The sequence below is a fragment of the Coregonus clupeaformis genome, chromosome 36 (assembly GCF_020615455.1).
Source record: "Coregonus clupeaformis isolate EN_2021a chromosome 36, ASM2061545v1, whole genome shotgun sequence".
Classification (NCBI taxonomy): Eukaryota; Metazoa; Chordata; class Actinopteri; order Salmoniformes; family Salmonidae; genus Coregonus; species Coregonus clupeaformis.
Genome location: NC_059227.1, coordinates 9969764 through 9989407, shown reverse-complemented (window position 1 = coordinate 9989407; position 19644 = coordinate 9969764).

The following is a 19644-nucleotide window of genomic DNA, read 5'->3' as shown; positions in this document are numbered from 1 at the left end:
GCAGAGAAGAATGGGAGAAACTCCCCAAATACAGGTGTGCCAAGCTTGTAGCGTCATACCCAAGAAGATTTGAGGCTGTAATCGTTGCCAAAGGTGCTTCAACAAAGTACTGAGTAAAGGGTCTGAATAATTATGTAAATGTATTATTTCAATGTTTTAATTTTAATAAATTAGCAAACATTTCTAAAAAAGGTCAAGGGGTATGAATACTTTCCAAAGGCACTGTATTGATCAGGGACGAGCCCATTCTGTTATATATTATACAGAAGCCTGTGACATGACTGACCAATCAGGACTCATCTCTCAGCATGTACAACCACTCCATTATCTCAGCCAATCATGACAAGATTATTTCTCCCTGTATAGCTCAGTGCTTTCTCCTTGGCTCAACTAGGCTGATAATTAAGGGTTCACAGCAAAGCTGTGAGACCTATTGTTATTCTTAGATTTTTTTCCCTTGACAGGGTCAAACAACTCAAGCATAGATTGGTACCTTTTTTTCAAATTTGGCACACAGAAACTAGAGGCCATGAGTAACTTGGTAAAAAATAATGGCATCGATTGGCCTATAGGTGGAACTGTTATAAGCAGTCTCACTTAAACCCTCATATCCGCCGCCCTATTTGACTTAGAGACTTTCCTCATGCTGAACAAATTTGCCTCAAGGACCCATAAGGTCTGTCAGGATAGATTTTCCTACTTCTTGGAAATTTTGGAAAACCTTTGAAAAATGTATTCTCATGAAAGTCAAAATAACATGGTATGTAGGCCCATGGAATATCTCTTAAATTAGGTTGAGGAAAGCTAAGGGATTGGTTAAGAGATGGCTGAGTTATTGATAAATCAGAAAGTCAGATTTTATGTGTCCAATTAAATCCTTTGTAAATCCACTTCACAGTGGTCTATCAACTTGGAACTTTTTAGGGTCATCAAAGACATTACCATAATGAACCATTTAAAATGTGGCATTGATATCTTAAAACATAAGGAAACTATTAACAATTCACTTTTTTGACTATGTAACACTAATGCTTAAAATAATAATAACAAATATTATTACATTTACCAGACGCTCTTATCCAGAGCGACTTACAGTTTGTGAATACATATATATTTTTTTTTTATCGAACCCACAACCCTGGCGTTGCAAACGCCATGCTCTATCAACTGAGCTACATCCCTGCCGGCCATTCCCTCCCCTACCCTGGACGGCACAGGGCCAATTGTGCGCCGCCCATGAGTCTCCCGGTCGCGGCCGGCTGCGACAGAGCCTGGATTCGAACCAGGATCTCTAGTGGCACAGTTAGCACTGCGATGCAGTGCCTTAGACCACTGCGCCACTCAGGAGACTCACGGAAAAGAACTCAGACTCACTCCAAATTTGGTCTTTGGACTCATCACAATAGTCTATTTAAGAAAATAACGTTGATACATTTAAAGATGGCCACACTATACCAGTAGATGCAAATTATGTGGTCTGAATGTAGTGAAAAGTCGATATTTTATTTGGTCAAATTAGAAACCGGAAGTCCTGCCGCTTCTGCAGTCAGCATATTACAGCTGTGAGAATGTATTGAAGTATTTTGGTACGCTGATACGGAGTGTTCCAACTGAGATTTAAATCAACATGGTAATGCTTTCACTGATTGCACATAAAGGAATATAGTTGAGCACTTGTTGGCTGCTTTTCCTTCACTCTGCTGTCCGACATCCTAAACCATCTCAATTGGGTTGAGGGCGGGGGATTGTGGAGGCCAGGTCATTTGATGCAGCACTCCATCACTCTTCTTCTTGGTAAAATAGCCCTTACACAGCCTGGAGGTGTGTTGGGTCATTGTCCTGTTGAAAACCAAATGATAGTCCCACTAAGCCCAAACCAGATGGGATGGCGTTTCGCTGCAGAATGCTGTGGTAGCCATGCTGGTTAAGTGTGCCTTGAATTCTAAATAAATCACAGACAGTGTCACCAGTAAAGCACCCCCACACCATAACATATCCTCCTCCATGCTTTACGGTGGGACTACACATGCGGAGGTCATCCATTCACCCACACCGCGTCTCACAAAGCCACAGCGGTTGGAACCAAAAATCTCAAATATGGACCCTAGACCAAAGGACAAATTTCGACCGGTCTAATGTCCATCGCTCGTGTTTCTTGGCCCAAGCAGGTCTCTTCTTCTTATTGGTGTCCTTTAGTAGTGGTTTCTTTGCAACATTTCGACCATGAAGGCCTGATTAACACAGTCCCCTCTGAACAGTTGATGTTGAGATGTGTCTGTGACTTGAACTCTGTGAAGCATTTATTTGGGCTGCAATTTCTGAGGCTGGTAACTCTAATGAACTTATCCTCTGCAGCAGAGGTAACTCTGGGTCTTCCTTTCCTGTGGCGGTCCTCATGGGCGCCAGTTTCATCATAGCTCTTGATGGTTTTTGCTACTGCACTTGAAGAAACTTTCAAGTTCATGTCTTAAAGTAATGATGGACTGTCGTTTCTCTTTGCTTATTTGAGCTGTTCTTGCCATAATATGGACTTAGTCTTTTACCAAATAGGGCTCTCTTCTGTGCACCCCCCCTACCTTGTCACAACACAACTGATTGGCTCAAACGCATTAAGAAGGAAAGAAATTCCACAAATGTACTTTTAAGAAGGCACCTGTTAGTTGAAATGCATTCCAGGTGACTACCTCATGAAGCTGGTTGAGAGAATGCCAAGAGTGTGCAAAGCTGTCATCAAGGCAAAGGGTGGCTATTTGAAGAATCTCAAATATAAAATATATTTTGATTTGTTTAACACTTTTTTGGTTACTATATGATTCCATATGTGTTATTTCATAGTTTTGATGTCTTCAGTATTATTTACAATGTAAAAAAAAAAGTAAAAATAAAGAAAAACCCTTGAATGAGTAGGTGTGTCCAAACTTTTGACTGGTAGTTTATATTTTAACACTTGTATTCATATTTACAGATCCCATACACGTTTGTATTCAAGGCACATCAAAGTTGTTCAAGAAGGCAGTTCAAGGCCCTACTGTGAAATAGGAACCAGCGTCAAATGACCTCTGATCCTGTAACCGATCACAAATGTAAAAAAAAATAACTACATTTTCAATAAAGAACTGTACAAATGAGGTATCCATAAGGGAATGTACATTATTTATAATAAGGGTTACCTGGAGAAAATCGGACCTCTCTGAAATAAAAATGGATAGATGCAGTAAAGAGGTCAGTGGAACTCGACCAAAACAATGGAAATGCCATGGAAACACATGGGGGAAAGATGCCGTGGGGGAAAGATCCCGAATCTCTTCATTGCCCCCCAGCAAAATGGGCCCACATTTAGGCTATTGTTTATGTATATTTCACACTATGTGGAGGTAAAAATCAGAGTATAGTGCTTGTATGGATGTTAACCCCAATACATGCTCATGTCATCGTCACCAATCAACTGCATTACAGTTAAAAACTACTTTGACTATCACCACCAATTTCTGTATGCATTTACATTTTAGCAGACATTCTAATCCAGAGCAATTTCTTTCTTTTTTTGTACTGGTCCCCCATGGGAATCAAACCCACAAGTGCCATGCTCTACCAACTGAGCCACACAGGACCTAGCTATGCTACCAGCTTATAAGAACGGGAGTTAGCATTTAGCTATCACTTCTTCTAAACCTGAAATGGTTATGCAGCTAAATATTTCCAAATCATACTTTAGTAACCACATTCGTGGGACTGTTACAATAAATCAATCATGACGGATTTGACGAATATCCACTTTGTTAGATCAGATTTGTGTAATGTGCGCCAGTCCGGTGTCCTCCTTCTATCCTCCAGGGTCTGATTTCCATCACTTCTTTACCTATAAATAAATAAATAACATGCCATTTAGCAGACGCTTTTACCCAAAGCGACTTACAGTCATGCGTGCATACATTTTTTTGTGTATGGGTGGTCCCGGGGATCGAACCCACTACCTTGGCGTTACAAGCGCCGTGCCCTACCAGCTGAGCTACAGAAGGCCCTCCCTTCAGCAAAATATATTTTAACTAAAACCTCACTGAACGCTTGAAAAAAAAACAAGTGACCCTAGCAGAGAACAGAACTGCCATTAACGTTCACTTGTAGGACAGACCAGACAGAGCCTTAGATATTCAATTTTAGAAACTGTTCTTCATCCTGTCAGTATAATATGGCAATGCAGGAATTTTGTTAGCGCACAGGGCTGTGGGCCAGAAGGTTGTGGGTTCGCAGACCACCATGGAGTAGGGGTGGAAATATCTTCTTTATAATAAATGCATTGTATGAATCTGTCATCGTATTTGCAGGTCTGGGAAAAAGTAGCCTTTTATAAACATTTTACCTGTCTAGAAGAGTTTGAGCATCTTCTATTTTACAGAAAGTGAATAGCTCACTCAATTGATAGCGACAGAAATAGATTACTTCCCAAGCAAAGTAAATTGTTGGTCTCCTCGACTATAGAAGGTTGTAGCTCAGCCAATGAATTTCATAGAGACGAAACAAATATATCTTGATATGCATTCGGTGTCACGTCTTTCCCAGGTATTTTACAGTTTGTTTCTAGCATAAAGTATCGCTGACCAAAGCGCTATTATGCACTTTATATAATCGGATCCGTTTTATTTTCTTCAAACTCTTAAGTGAACAAAAGGTAGTAGGCCTGTGCTTTTTGCCATTTTCTTTAACAAAAGGAAGGCCTATGGCATACACATACCCTCTCATACCCCCTCAATTCGAGTCCTGGTTTTAACTTCACAGAGACGGAGGTAGGCCATTTAAAGAGTGCATGGTGGGTGGAGAAATTGGCCAACAAATCTAGGGATAGCATCCTAGCCTAATTTCGTCCGCCAAAGAGGTAGTCCTACCTCTTATTTCTAATTTGGGAAGAAATAGGCTCTAACACAAAGCCCTCTTGTTGTTAGTAAAGTTGAATTAAAAGGAAGACGGTTTAAATGAATTAGGCCTACTTGAAATTGCCTACTTTCAGCACAATGAGGTGTCCATTTCCGCACCATTTTCAGCACCACTCGAATCTGGATATTGTGAGGTCAATATCTCTGATAAATAGCTTCATCATGGGCAAGAAACATATTGTTTTTATTAAAATAAATTATAGTAGTAGCAACGTTCGCTAAGTGCATCGTTAGACCATGTGTCGATACTGATAGGATCGAAAGAAAAGCAGCGCTGCTCTCCTATCAGCTTTCTCCATTAAAATCTTACCTTAACATTATAATTATTCCACAATACTGACAACGGATCAACTCTTAGAGAGATATCAATACCCATTAGCTGCAAATACCCACTGGGCACAGACATCAATTCAACATCTATTCCAAGTTGGTTCAACGTAATTTCATTGAAATTATGTGGAAACAACGTTGATTCAACCAGTGTGTACCCAGTTGGTAGGCTATTGAGGCGGCTTATTATGCTTACCCAATTATAATACACTAAATCACAGATTGGGCACATCATTGCGCACGTTGTCACACATCATGAAACACATTGAGGCAAAAAAATTACAGACAGTAGCCTAGTCGCAAAATAGACCTCAATTGATTGAACATGAAATTGATGTCAATATGATTTAAATAGCCCATATATGCCCATGTAGCCTGTGTATCTTTTAATCATCTCAGTTTTCATTTGAAGCATCATTTAGTCCATCACTTGTTTGTAACAATTGCAAAAACTTTGGCAACTTTGCTTTGTAGTCATCTTTGTTCTGAAGTTATCAGCCATCACAATCAGACAGCCTAAACATATTGATTCTATGTTTAGTGGAGATCTTCTGTGAATAAAGTGACGCGAAAGGGAAAAAAGTTAAAGATGCATTTTGGCTGCTCTACGAGTGGTCTGGATCACACGTAGATCTGCAAAGGTTTTAAGAGCCACGTTACTAATGAAGGCTCTGGGAAACACCTCGCCTACTAAAGATACATCATAAGAAGGTTCTAACGATGATCTTAAGGATACGAAGGCTCTGGGAAACTAGGCCCAGAACATAGGCTAGTCCGCGCACACGATACTGCATTTTTTGGACTGTTTTATTTTTGGAATAAGCCTTTCCCTGTGACACTCTGGCTCTGGGACTTTTGTATTTGAGCCAGGGTGTATTTTGATTTGTTGGGTTTTGGTTTTGTATGTCTAGGTTTGCCTTTCTGTTGGTTGTATTTCTAGGTTTGGTCATTGACTCCCAATCGGAGGTAACGAGTGTCAGCTGTCGGCTCGTTATCTCTGATTGGGAGCCATATTTATTCTGTATGTTTTCTTGTGGGAGTTGTGGGTTTTTGTTCCAAGTTCTGTCAGTGTTGCAGAGGACTTCACTATCGTCATTTGTTTGTTGTTTTCGTGGTTGCTTTTATTTAATAAAGTCATCATGTTCACTCCACGCGCTGCGTATTGGTCCGTTTCCTCAGACGATCGTGACAGAAAAACCCACCATCAAAGGACCAAGCAGCGTGTCAAGCGGCAACAGGACCCAGCTCCAAAGGCTTCCTGGACATGGGAGGAGATTTTGGACGGAAAGGGGTCCTGGACTTGGGAGGAGATCCTGGATGGGATGGATCGCCGTCCATGGAGCGAAACGGTGGAGAGGCGACGGCGAGAGGAGCAACGGCGTCAGCAGGGCCATCGTCGGAAGGTCGAGAGGCAACCCCCAAAAAGTTTTTTGGGGGGCACATGGCTAGGCGGCTGGGCAGCAGGAGGCTGCCACAGGGCTGACGGAGGCAGAGAAGGGGCGTATTCAAGAGGCAACCAGGTTACGGGGGTCACTGGGCAAAGTAGGGAAAGGGAGATGTAGAGGCACGGCGAGTGGGACTGGGGTGTATTACCAGTCCGGTCCGGCCCGTTCCAGTTCCCGGGGTAGAGCCAGTGGTGTGTGCCTCCAGTAGGGTCCGGCCTGTTACGACCCCTCGCACCAAGTGTACGGTGCGCGTCTCCAGCCCGGCTCGGCCTGTTCCGGCCACTCGCACCAGGGATACGGTGCGCTTCGCCAGCCCAGCGCGGCCTGTTCCGGCCACTCGCACCAGGGATACGGTGCGCGTCGCCAGCCCGGCCCGGCCTGTTCCGGCCACTCGCACCAGGGATACGGTGCGCGTCGCCAGCCCGGCCCGGCCTGTTCCGGCCACTCGCACCAGGGAAACGGTGCGCGTCGCCAGCCCTTTACCACCAGTGCATACACCAGGCACCAAGCCTCCTGTGTGTTCCCCGAGTCCTGTGCGTCCTGTTGCTGCTCTCCGCACTAGGCGTTATGTGAGTCCCCAGGGTCCAGCATGCCCTGTTCCGGCTCCCCGCACTAGGCGTTATGTGAGTCCCCAGGGTCCAGCATGCCCTGTTCCGGCTCTCCGCACTAGGCGTTATGTGAGTCCCCAGGGTCCAGCATGCCCTGTTTCGGCTCCCCGCACTAGGCGTTATGTGAGTCCCCAGGGTCCAGCATGCCCTGTTCCGGCTCTCCGCACTAGGCGTTATGTGAGTCCCCAGGGTCCAGCATGCCCTGTTCCGGCTCTACGCACTAGGCGTTATGTGCGTTCCCAGGGTCCAGCAAGCCCTGTTGCTTCTCTCCGCACTAGCCCTGAGATGCGTGTCCTCAGCCCGGTACCTCCTGTTCCGGCACCACGCACCAGGCCTACGATGCGCCTCAGACGGCCAGAGTCTGCCGTCTGCCCAACGGGGCCTGAACTGTCCGTCTGCCCAACGCCGTCTGAACTGCCCGTCTGCCCAACGCCGTCTGAACTGTCCGTCTGCCAAGCGCCGCAGGGAACTGCCCGTCTGTACTGAGCCTGCAAAGCTGCCCGTCTGCCATGAGCCTTCAGAGCCGTCCGCCAGACCGGAGCCGCTAGAGCTCTCCGCCAGACAGGATCAGCCAGAGCCTTCCGCCAGACAGGATCAGCCAGAGCCTTCCGCCAGACAGGATCAGCCAGAGCCTTCCGCCAGACAGGATCAGCCAGAGCCTTCCGCCAGACAGGATCAGCCAGAGCCTTCCGCCAGACAGGATCAGCCAGAGCCTTCCGCCAGACAGGATCAGCCAGAGCCTTCCGCCAGACAGGATCAGCCAGAGCCTTCCGCCAGACAGGATCAGCCAGAGCCTTCTGCCAGACAGGATCAGCCAGAGCCTTCCGCCAGCCAGGATCCGCCAGAGCCGTCCAGCCAGGATCCGCCAGAGCCAGCTAGTCCGGTGCTGCCCCTTAGTCCGGTGCTGCCCCTTAGTCCGGTGCCGCCCCTTAATCCAGTGGGGTTTAGTTGGGGGGTGGTCATGTGGAGGGGGCTACGGAAGCGGATAGTGACTAAGGTGGGGTGGGGACCACGACCAGGGCCAGAACCGCCACCGTGGACAGACGCCCACCCAGACCCTCCCCTAGACTGTATGCTGGTGCGCCCGGAGTGCGCACCTTTAGGGGGGGGTACTGTGACACTCTGGCTCTGGGACTTTTGTATTTGAGCCAGGGTGTATTTTGATTTGTTGGGTTTTGGTTTTGTATGTCTAGGTTTGCCTTTCTGTTGGTTGTATTTCTAGGTTTGGTCATTGACTCCCAATCGGAGGTAACGAGTGTCAGCTGTCGGCTCGTTATCTCTGATTGGGAGCCATATTTATTCTGTATGTTTTCTTGTGGGAGTTGTGGGTTTTTGTTCCAAGTTCTGTCAGTGTTGCAGAGGACTTCACTATCGTCATTTGTTTGTTGTTTTCGTGGTTGCTTTTATTTAATAAAGTCATCATGTTCACTCCACGCGCTGCGTATTGGTCCGTTTCCTCAGACGATCGTGACATTCCCATTGGGCAAAAACTGGTTAAATCAACGTTGTTTCCACGTAATTTCAAAAATGTGTGGCAGGTGGTATGTGGCCCAACCTAATAGTATCCAGCTGCAGTCTCACAACATAGCCTGTCAGTAAAACACTGGCCTCTCACTAAAACTAACATTTATACTATTGACTGTGGTTAATCTCCCTACCACATACACTCCCTTCGTATGTGTTTGGACAGTGATGCTAAAAAATATATATTTCTCTCTATACTCCAGCACGTTTCATATGAGGCGACAGTACAGAATGTCAACTTTTATTTGAGGGTATTTCATACATATCTGTTTTACCATTTAGAAATGAATGCACTTTATATACAGTATCTAGTACCACCATTTGAAGAAGTCATAGGTATTTGGACAAATTCACTCAAAGTGTATTAAAGTAGTCAAAAGTTTAGTATTTGGTCCCATATTCCTAGCACGCAATGACTACAACAAGCTTGTGACACTACACACTATGATCTTTGTCCCTCTGTAACGTTCTCCCTTTTTATCATTCACAATTAATTCATGATTTTCCATTATCCATGGTAGCATCCACATTAATGTAGATGTGTTCAGAAACATCTTCGATTCTTACTTACTTCCTTTCCTAAGTCTCTTTCTTCCTTCCCTAGCTTCCCTTCCTATGGTTAGGGTTGCAACTGCTCTTCTCTTTTGTTTAAATGCAGCAATTAATAGCAAATTATTTTAATGTTATTTGAGAAGTAACTGGGTAGCCCCATATAAGGTCTGAGTGGCAGCCTGCGTCTGGCCCGCCTTTTGGATAGGGGACCTACACGGGAACTCAGCTGTAACTTTGTGCAGTATGTGGCCAGACCTGGGATTTACAATCGTATTTATAATTTTTTTTTTACAATCGTTTTGCACTAAATGGCCCGCTATATCAGAGCTGGGCCACATAGAGCTGGGCTTTCTAATTTCATCGGTCTGCAGTATGTGCGCCAGCTTTGGGCCAGGGCCAGGGACATAGGCGTATACTGGGCCAGAAAAACACAAAGTATGTGGCCCACAGCAGAGCCCAAGTAATTTTACTAACTGGGAATGTAAGGGAATTTCGTACTTTTAACCTAAATCCAATGACATGGTGACATTTTTTGTTGATTTCATGTTGAATTCACATTAGTTGACAACTCAACCAAATATAAATCAAAACTAGAGTTGAACTGAGGTCTGTGCCCAATGGGTTGACTCTCCTCCTGAACTGCCACGGTAGGCCTACACAGCACAGCCATTGGTTAGGCAGCACAAAAAAAGGTTTTGATCAACAAGAGCAGAGCAGGGCCTGATTTCCCGATAGCAATGGAATTTAGGATTACCAGTGTTTTAAGGATGCATCTTTCCTATAAGGGCCAAAGATGTAACATGCGTTTCCCAAAACACATGGTTGGAGCATGTGTTGATACCATAGAAAACGATAGAGGCCTCTAGTAGAGGTTGACACGGAAGTGAAAATTAATTCCTGTCACGTCTTGTCCTGTCAATTATTTTCCTGTACTGTTCAGGATCCCGCAACAGTTCTATAATCCCGGAACTTTCCTGTCTGATACAGTAGAGCTCAGTAGAGTACAGTACAGTACAGCATAGTACAGTATAGGTCAGTACAGTACAGTAGAGTACAGTACAGTAAAGTAGAGTATGCAGTAGTTCAGTACAGTACAGTACATTATAGTGTACTCAACTCTAGTGTGCTTCACTGTGTACTGTACTGAACTCTACTCCACTCTATTCTACTCTACTGTACAATACAGGACTGTACTGTAATGTACTTTACTCTACTTTTCTTTACTGTATAGTATTGTACTGTGCTCTTCTGTACTGTAATGTACTGTAATATACTGAACTCTACTCTACTCTACTCTACTTTTCTTTACTGTACTGTACTGTAATGTGCTGTCCAAATTTGTGAAACATAGAAATCTATGATTGGTTCAGATTTGGTCTGGTCCTGACCAGACCAAATCTTAACCAATCATGGACGTCTTTGCTTGGGCCAATTGAAGGCCAGGGCAGACTGACCAAATTACTTTTCAACGTCCATGGACGTCTGGTGTCGGTCGGTGCTCAGTGGGTGAGGATTCTGGTTACAGTAAATGGAAAGAGAGGGGACTCATGTGTAGATGTCAGTAAGAGCAGGGAGAGGTGATATTAATTGGACAGAAAGAGAGCGAGAGAGAGATAAAGAGGTTGTCCAGACTTTTAACACTCTTCTTTGACCACCAGAAGACAGAAAGAGAAAGAAAACAGTTATCAGCTGAACCTAACATTCTGCCAGTGGAAGGACAGTAGCAGGTGACCCAGTAGTGGTTTTTGACTACTATTATTTCCCATTGTAGAAAATTCATTAAATTACAGATGTTAATTTATTTATTCTGTTACCAATTTGGTAACAGAATTTCAAGTTTTAATCACTTAATAATTCATAAACAAAATTGATATCAGTTAAAATACTATACATAATCGATAGTTCTACCTTTACTTGTTACTTCTGTGAACTTTCATTATCCTCCCTACTCATGAGGGAGAGAAATTAGAAAAAAGTATCCTAAACTAAATATAAGTGTTGATATTAGTTGGCAGGAGTCTTTACTTGAAAATGATTGCGTTTTGATGTATTTCTTATAACGTTTAAGACTTTTTCTGGTAGATGTTTTTAAGACCCCTTATCCATCTGTTTGACAAGAAATCAAAACCTTTGGTTATTCCACATTTTAGGATGGACAATTATTGAAAAATGCATATATGCCTTAATTTCACAAAAATATGGACTCTTAGATTTCATTTGACACCCAATTTGACATGCTCCTACGAACTTTACATGTTCCTTTTACATGGAAATGACTGAGAGCAGAGAGCAGTTTGGAGAAGCGACTAGAAGTGATGCAATGATGGTTATGCTTTCTGTCTCTGCTCCCTTGAGCTTACTGCAACATCTAAAGTAGAACTTGGTTTATATTATGGTTAAGAAAGTGTAAGAAATGGGTCAAGTGAGCTCCATGCAGCATTGAGAGCAATGTCATGTCCCTCCTGTTTGTTTCTACGGCCTCCTTGCAATATCCAATATCATATGTGAGCACCTATGGCACTCACCCCTCCACATCTGGCAGCTTCATATAGCCTGCTCTTTGTTTTACATTACATTGGCTGAGTGAGATGGGTGGTGCTCAATCCACGCCTAAATGAACAGGCTCCAGTGTGCATTCAAGTATGTGGCATAGCTTGGAGCTGCTTGGATAGGCTATTCTACTCACTCAGAGTCTAATGAATGAGAATCAAACTCTTCGATTGCAACCTGATTAATTTATTTGGATTATATAGAGAATAAGCCTAATGACGCCTTATCTTTCCCGTTATATTTATAGATTTCAAGGGCCTCCAAAGAGGAGCCTGCGCGGTTTCCTGTTTGTCCAATCTAGATGGGATGTGTTGAATTCCGTAATGAAGTCAGCACATGACACTATTGTAAATTACTAAACGCAATGATTCTGCTGTGGTCGATTTACTCGCCGCGGTAGTTTGGAGGCGCCGCGCATCACCAAAGCGCTCTACTGAGGATCCCCGCCACGGACTAGTGCACTTTCTGTCCACCGGCTATATTATCACAAGAACAGTTACAAAGTAATTTCGACAGTTGATTGTCGTTTCTTTATTTTGAATTTTGTGGAAGGAGGCAGTCGGACAGTATTGTTTTGGTGCAAAGTGAACAAAACTACAGGGATGACTGAACACTTGTAAGGCAAGTAATTTCGAGAAGACTCACATTGTTATATTTATTCAATATTATACGATTATGGTTGCGTGTCTTTGTGGAAAACTTCGATGTATTTTCAAAACAATATTGACATGAATGTGAAATGTAGGCAAGGGTAGATATTACATTTCTCGTAACAATGTTTGTACAGTACGCCTAGGCTACGCCTAGATCAGACCGACAGGGCTTGCGTTTTGGTACATCAGAAGTACATTAACTTCCAATGGAAATTGCGTTGCAGAGGCAGTTGCGGTGCGTTCTGTGTTCTGTGTTGTGCATATGCATCAAATTGTATGCATAGACTTGATAGAAATAGTAGCAAAAGGTGAATGTTCAACTTTTGTTGCACACATATCCAGTAACAATTTTGAATTACATAATGGAAAAAGTTTGACTGCAGAATTTATTAAGCAGCATTGATGCAAAAGCTTTGTCTGTCTGATCGAGGGATAACCTTGCGCAATTCGCTGTCAGTAAGCAGGGAATGTGCATAGATTTAGTCTTTATTAAGGCTACATCATTATCACTTCTGCAATTATCTCTAGGCTAGCCTAATAAACCATATGATAGCAAACAAGGCATTTTATAGGCTATAAGCTACTATAGTATATCCATTGGGATTGACATCATCATGCATAGGAATATCCCACTGGGCACAGACATCAGTTCAATGTCTAGTTTTGATTTACATTTGGTTGAGTTGTCAACTAATGTGAATTTAGCGTGAAATCAAGTTAAAAGGTGGGTTGAAAAAATAAATAATCCCCTTACATTGATGACTGATTGTCAAACAAATCACTTCAAAAAGTAAGCTACCAAACATGAATGGAAAGACACATCTGTTACAAAACAGCGATTGTCAGTAGGTCTACACTCCTCTAGCCTGAATTAATTAATGCGTCTCGCTGACAAATGACCTTTATTATAGAAAAGTCGGAACACCTGAAAAGGGGCAATCCATGCACCGCATCACAACAAAATAATCACGCTACACATTAGCACCTTCATCGGTGGTTTATCTACTTCCGCTTTCTGATACCGCATGGCAAAGCAACGCAGAAGTTGGAGAAATCCAACGCATGAGACACACTGCGTGCACTGCAACTTAGTCCAGCAGATGAGTCGCAGCGGTGCAGATTGCCTCCCATTGAAATTAATGGACTTCCACCGAAACACATACAGTTTGACGCTGTTGGTGTGCTTGAGGCTTATACATAATGCATGCATTCATAATACATTGCAGGTGGAAGACCAAGGCCTAAAGTACATGATGTATGCAGTGCACATATGACTCTGGAGGAAAAGTTGATACAGAGCTGCAGGATCATATTTGGAGAAAATTAAAACAGCACTTTTATTTATATATCAGCTGCGGCCACAGACACAAATCTGATTAGATATGCTCACTTGTGTCTACATTTTTGTTTATCTTCAGGAAATATCTGGACCATGGAAATTGCATTGTTTTTAACAATGTAGGAGTAGTGAGATGTGAATATATCTTTACATATTTTAAGTTGTATATCAAATAGTTTAATGTAAAGGGTTTGCATTCCAAATCGTATTCTCCTGCTGAGAACAGAGAAATGACCCACTGTGATGTGTCATAGTAGACAAGTATTGACAAGTTGAACAGTTTAGGCTAAGATACATTCGATTTCCAATGCAATGCAATTGCTTCAGCGAAGGGTTCAGTGAACCTGACTCAAACGACTCTCCTATTTGCATATCACACACACATTTCTCCCTTGTATTTAATTCTGCCCTTTATGTACACATGTAAAGCATTAAAGGGAAGGTGGAAGTGTAGTCATTGTACTTGTGAAAAGCTTGGCCTTTCAGATTGCTGCATCAACCACAATTAACATTCAGAATCGTCATATTAATATACGAAGTCATCCCTCCCCTCCTCAGCAAAATGCAGCCTTATCAGTTATGTTTTTCCTCTTGTTCTTCTTGTCAAAAGACCAAATTGTAGATAATCAATGATAATCCACCTCACAGAAGACCATCAGACCTGATGGTCGTTAGACCACAATATCAAATTGATTGGGTGTCCTCAATCAAACTATGCACTGATAATCCCTCTGATAAATCCATAACTTATGTGCCAACTGCCCTCAGACTGTAGTCTCTAACCCCTTGATAAAAGCTCTCACCTGCAGTAGCCTAGTTTAGCAGTGAAAGGGAGGTTCATGAAATATTTTTTCAAATATAACCACTGGGAAGAACTGGGGTTTGAATACAACATAGCATTTGTATTTGTTCTAAAAATCAGTTGTCTTCGCTTAGGTCACATTGGAAAATATGTCCTTGGACTTGGTTCCCTTCTCTTTGTTGAATGACTCCTTAAAGATACATTATTTTCCCACAGAGGTTGAAGGATTTCTCAGGTCTGCATGACAAACTCTGGATGTGCTATAGATGTTTGTCACCAAAACAAACAACGCACCAAAGTTGTTAATTCAAACACACTCCATTGATCAGGAAATGTAGGACCGAGCAGCTTCAAGTTCCTCGGTGTCCACATCACAAAGGACCTATCATGGTCCAAACACACCAAAACAGTTGTGAAGAGGGCACGACAACGCCTCTTCCCTCTCGGGAGGCTAAAAAGATTTGGCATGGGCCCTCAGATCCTCAAAAGGTTATACAGCTGCACCATTGAGAGCATCTTGACTGGCTGCATCACCGCTTGGTATGGCAACTGATCAGCGTCCGACCGCAATGCGCTGCAGAGGGTAGTGCGTACGGTCCAGTATCACTGGGGCTGAGCTCCCTGCCATCCAGGACCTCTATATCAGGTGGTGTCAGGCCCGCAAAATGTTCAAAGACTCCAGCCACCCAAGCATAGAGTGTTTTCTCTGCTACCGCACGCCAAGCAGTATCGGAGTGCCAAGTCTGGGACCAAAAGGCTCCTGAACAGCTTCTACCCCCAAGCCATAAGACTGCTGAACAGTTAATCAGATGGCTACTCGGACTACAGTGCCTTGCAAAAGTATTCATCCCCCTTGGCGTTTTTCCTATTTTGTTGCATTACAACCTGTAATTTAAATAGATTTTTATTTGGATTTCATGTAATGGACCTACACAAACTAGTCCAAATTGGTGAAGTGAAATGAATAATAAAAAAAAAAAAGATTATACAAAATAAATAACGGAAAAGAGGTGTGTGCATATGTATTCACCCCCTTTGCTATGAAGCCCCTAAATAATATCTGGTGCAACCAATTACCTTCAGAAGTCACATAATTAGTTAAATAAAGTCCACCATGATCTGTCACATGATCTCAGTATATATACACCTGTTCTGAAAGGCCCCAGAGTCTGCAACACCACTAAGCAAGGGGCACCACCAAGCAAGCGGCATCATGAAGACCAAGGAGCTCTCCAAACAGGTCAGGGACAAAGTTGTGGAGAAGTACAGATCAGGGTTGGGTTATAAAAAAATATGTGAAACTTTGAACATCCCACGGAGCACCGTTAAATCCAATATTAAAAAATTGAAAGAATATGGCACCACAACAAACCTGCCAAGAGAGGGCCGCCCACCAAAACTCACGGACCAGGCAAAGAGGGCATTAATCAGAGAGGCAACAAAGAGACCAAAGATAACCCTGAAGGAGCTGCAAAGCTCCAAAGCGGAGATTGGAGTATCTGTCCATAGGACCACTTTAAGCTGGGCTTTACGGAAGAGTGGCCAGAAAAAAGCCATTGCCTAAAGAATAAAATAAGCAAACACATTTGGTGTTCACCAAAAGGCATGTGGGAGACTCCCCAAACATATGGAAGAATTTACTCTGGTCAGATGAGACTAAAATTGAGCTTTCTGGCCATAGAGGAAAATGCTATGTGTGGCGCAAACCCAACACCTCTCATCACCCCGAGAACACCACCCCCACAGTGAAGCATGGTGGTGGCAGCATCATGCTGTGGGGATGTTTTTCAATGGCAGGGACTGGGAAACCGGTTAGAATTGAAGGAATGATGGATGGCGCTAAATACAGGAAAAGACTTGAGGGAAACCTGTTTCAGTCTTCCAGAGATTTGAGCCTGGGACGGAGGTTCACCTTCCATCAGGACAATGACCCTAAGCATACTGCTAAAGCAACACTTGAGTGGTTTAAGGGGAAACATCAATATCTTGGAATGGCCTAGTCATAGCCCAGACCTCAATCCAATTGAGAATCTGTGGTATGACTTAAAGATTGCTGTACACCAGCGGAACCCATCCAACTTGAAGGAGCTGGAGCAGTTTTGCCTTGAAGAATGGGCAAAAATCCCAGTGGCTAGATGTGCCAAGCTTATAGAGACATACCCCAAGAGACTTGTAACTGTAATTGCTGCAAAAGGTGGCTCTACAAAGTATTGACTTTGTGGGGGTGAATAGTTATGCACGCTCAAGTTTTCTGTTTCTTTCTCTTATTTATTGTTTGTTTCACCCCCAAAAATATTTTGCATCTTCAAAGTGGTAGGCATGTTGTGTAAATCAAATGATACAAACCCTCAATAACAAAATAGGAAAAATGCCAAGGAGGGTGAATACTTTCGCAAGCCACTGTATTTACACTGCCCCACTTTATTTCTGATTTTTCTTTGCGCTTACTCTCTTGCACTGGCTCTATGCACACTCACTAGACTCTACCCACACACTCACACATACTACACTGACACACCAACACACACACACACACACACACACACACACACACACACACACACACACACACACACACACAGTACATACGCTCACACACACAAAACACACATTTAAACAAATGCATAGACGCCACACACAGAGAGACACACCTTCACACACGCTGCTGCTACTCTGTTTATTATCTATCCTGATTGCCTAGTCACTTTTACCCCTACCTACAGTACATGTACATATTACCTCAGTTACCTCAACTACCTCATACCCCCGCACATTGACTCGGTACCAGTACTCCTTGTACTGTATAAAGCCTCGTTATTGTTATTTTATTGTGTTACTATTTTCCTTTTTTTATTTAGCACTGCTGTACAGAGTCAGACCATTCTGCCCTCGCTTGGACTGCTCATCAATGATTCAAATAAACCTACACTTTCCAATAAGTATTACACATAATATATAATATAATATGCCATTTAGCAGACGCTTTTATCCAAAGCGACTTACAGTCATGCGGGCATACATTTTTACGTATGGGTGGTCCCGGGGATTGAACCCACTACCCTGGCGTTACAAGCGCCGTGCTCTACCAATTGTACTACAGAGGACCACATATATGTGCTGTATGATATCCTTTTACACGGTCTGAAATTCATATATATCTACCCTTCATCTCTACCACGTATGGCCATTCATCTCCAAACATAATTGAAAGTTAAATAAAAAAATTTAAGGGGCTTCTGAAATGCTTTGTTCTGAAATGATTTGTTTTAAAATAAAACATTTGTTTAAAGAAACAGAATATTACAAACGTGACTGTTCACAGATGTCCTCATGTGTCACCGACTCACCGTATATAGGCCTACACCATGACTTGCCAGATACTACGAGAATAATAGAGTGAGAGATATTGTGACTGTGCAAACTTCTGTTAGAATGTTTTAGTACTCTGCAGAGAGTCTGGTACCTAGGCTGAATTGCATTAAAACTGCACTGCTGGAAACCTGGAGCATGGAAAAAATAACATTCTCCTCGCATAGAGAAAATCTCAAAACTTTTATTGTCATTCTGTTTCATCTGGTAGACTTTGATGAAGTGTTTTGAAACGAACAAAAACTATTTTGGGGTGTGTAATGTTGTAGCTTCAACAATGGTGGAATGATTGGCTTGCACCTGGCCTTTAGAGTTGAAGCAAAAGTTAACCTTTTGTCTGACTTGTTGAGAAAGGTCAGCTGTAAATGGAGGTTTGCTTTGTGAGATGAAGTAGATTTTTAAGGCAGAAGTGCCCACTCAGAATTGCCTGGCTGGCTGCTGTTTCTCATAGCTGAGACACACCTTCAGAGGTTGGGGGTGTCTGCCATAGGATTCACTGCACTGATACTGGCAACAACAAACAAACAAACTCCCCAGTCCACATGTACAGTGCCTAGAGAAAGTCTACATTTACATTTACGTCATTTAGCAGACGCTCTTATCCAGAGCGACTTACAAATTGGTGCATTCAGCTTATAGCCAGTGGGATAACCACTTTACAATATGTTTATTTTTTATATATTTTTTGGGGGGGTGGGGTAAGGGGGGGGTAGAAGGATTACTTTATCCTATCCCAGGTATTCCTTAAAGAGGTGAGGTTTCAAGTGTCTCCAGAAGGTGGTGAGTGACTCCGCCGTCCTGGCGTCGTGAGGGAGCTTGTTCCACCATTGGGGTGCCAGAGCAGCGAACAGTTTTGACTGGGCTGAGCGGGAACTGTGCTTCTGCAGAGGTAGGGGGGCCAGCAGGCCAGAGGTGGATGAACGCAATGCCCTCGTTTGAGTTAGCTTTAGCAGTGCGGAGAGCCTCCGTGACACAGAGAAGAGCAGTCTCAGTTGAATGACCAGTCTTGAAACCTGACTGGTTTGGATCAAGAAGGTCATTCTGAGAGAGATAGCAAGAGAGTTGTCTAAAGACGGCACGCTCAAGAGTTTTGGAGAGAAAAGAAAGAAGGGATACTGGTCTGTAGTTGTTTACATCGGAGTGATCGAGTGTAGGTTTTTTGAGAAGGGGTGCAACTCTCGCTCTCTTGAAGACGGAAGGGACATAGCCAGCGGTCAAGGATGAGTTGATGAGCGAGGTGAGGTAAGGGAGAAGGTCTCCGGAAATGGTCTGGAGAAGAGAGGGGGGGATAGGGTCAAGCGGGCAGGTTGTTGGGCGGCCGGCCGTCACAAGTCGCAAGATTTCATCTGGAGAGAGAGGGGAGAAATAAGTCAAAGCATAGGGTAGGGCAGTGTGAGCAGGACCAGCAGTGTCATTTGACTTAACAAACGAGGATCGGATGTCGTCAACCTTCTTTTGAAAATGGTTGTCCACAGTCATCCACAGAGAGGGGGGGGGGATTCAGCAAGGAGGAGAAGGTGGCAAAGAGCTTCCTAGGGTTA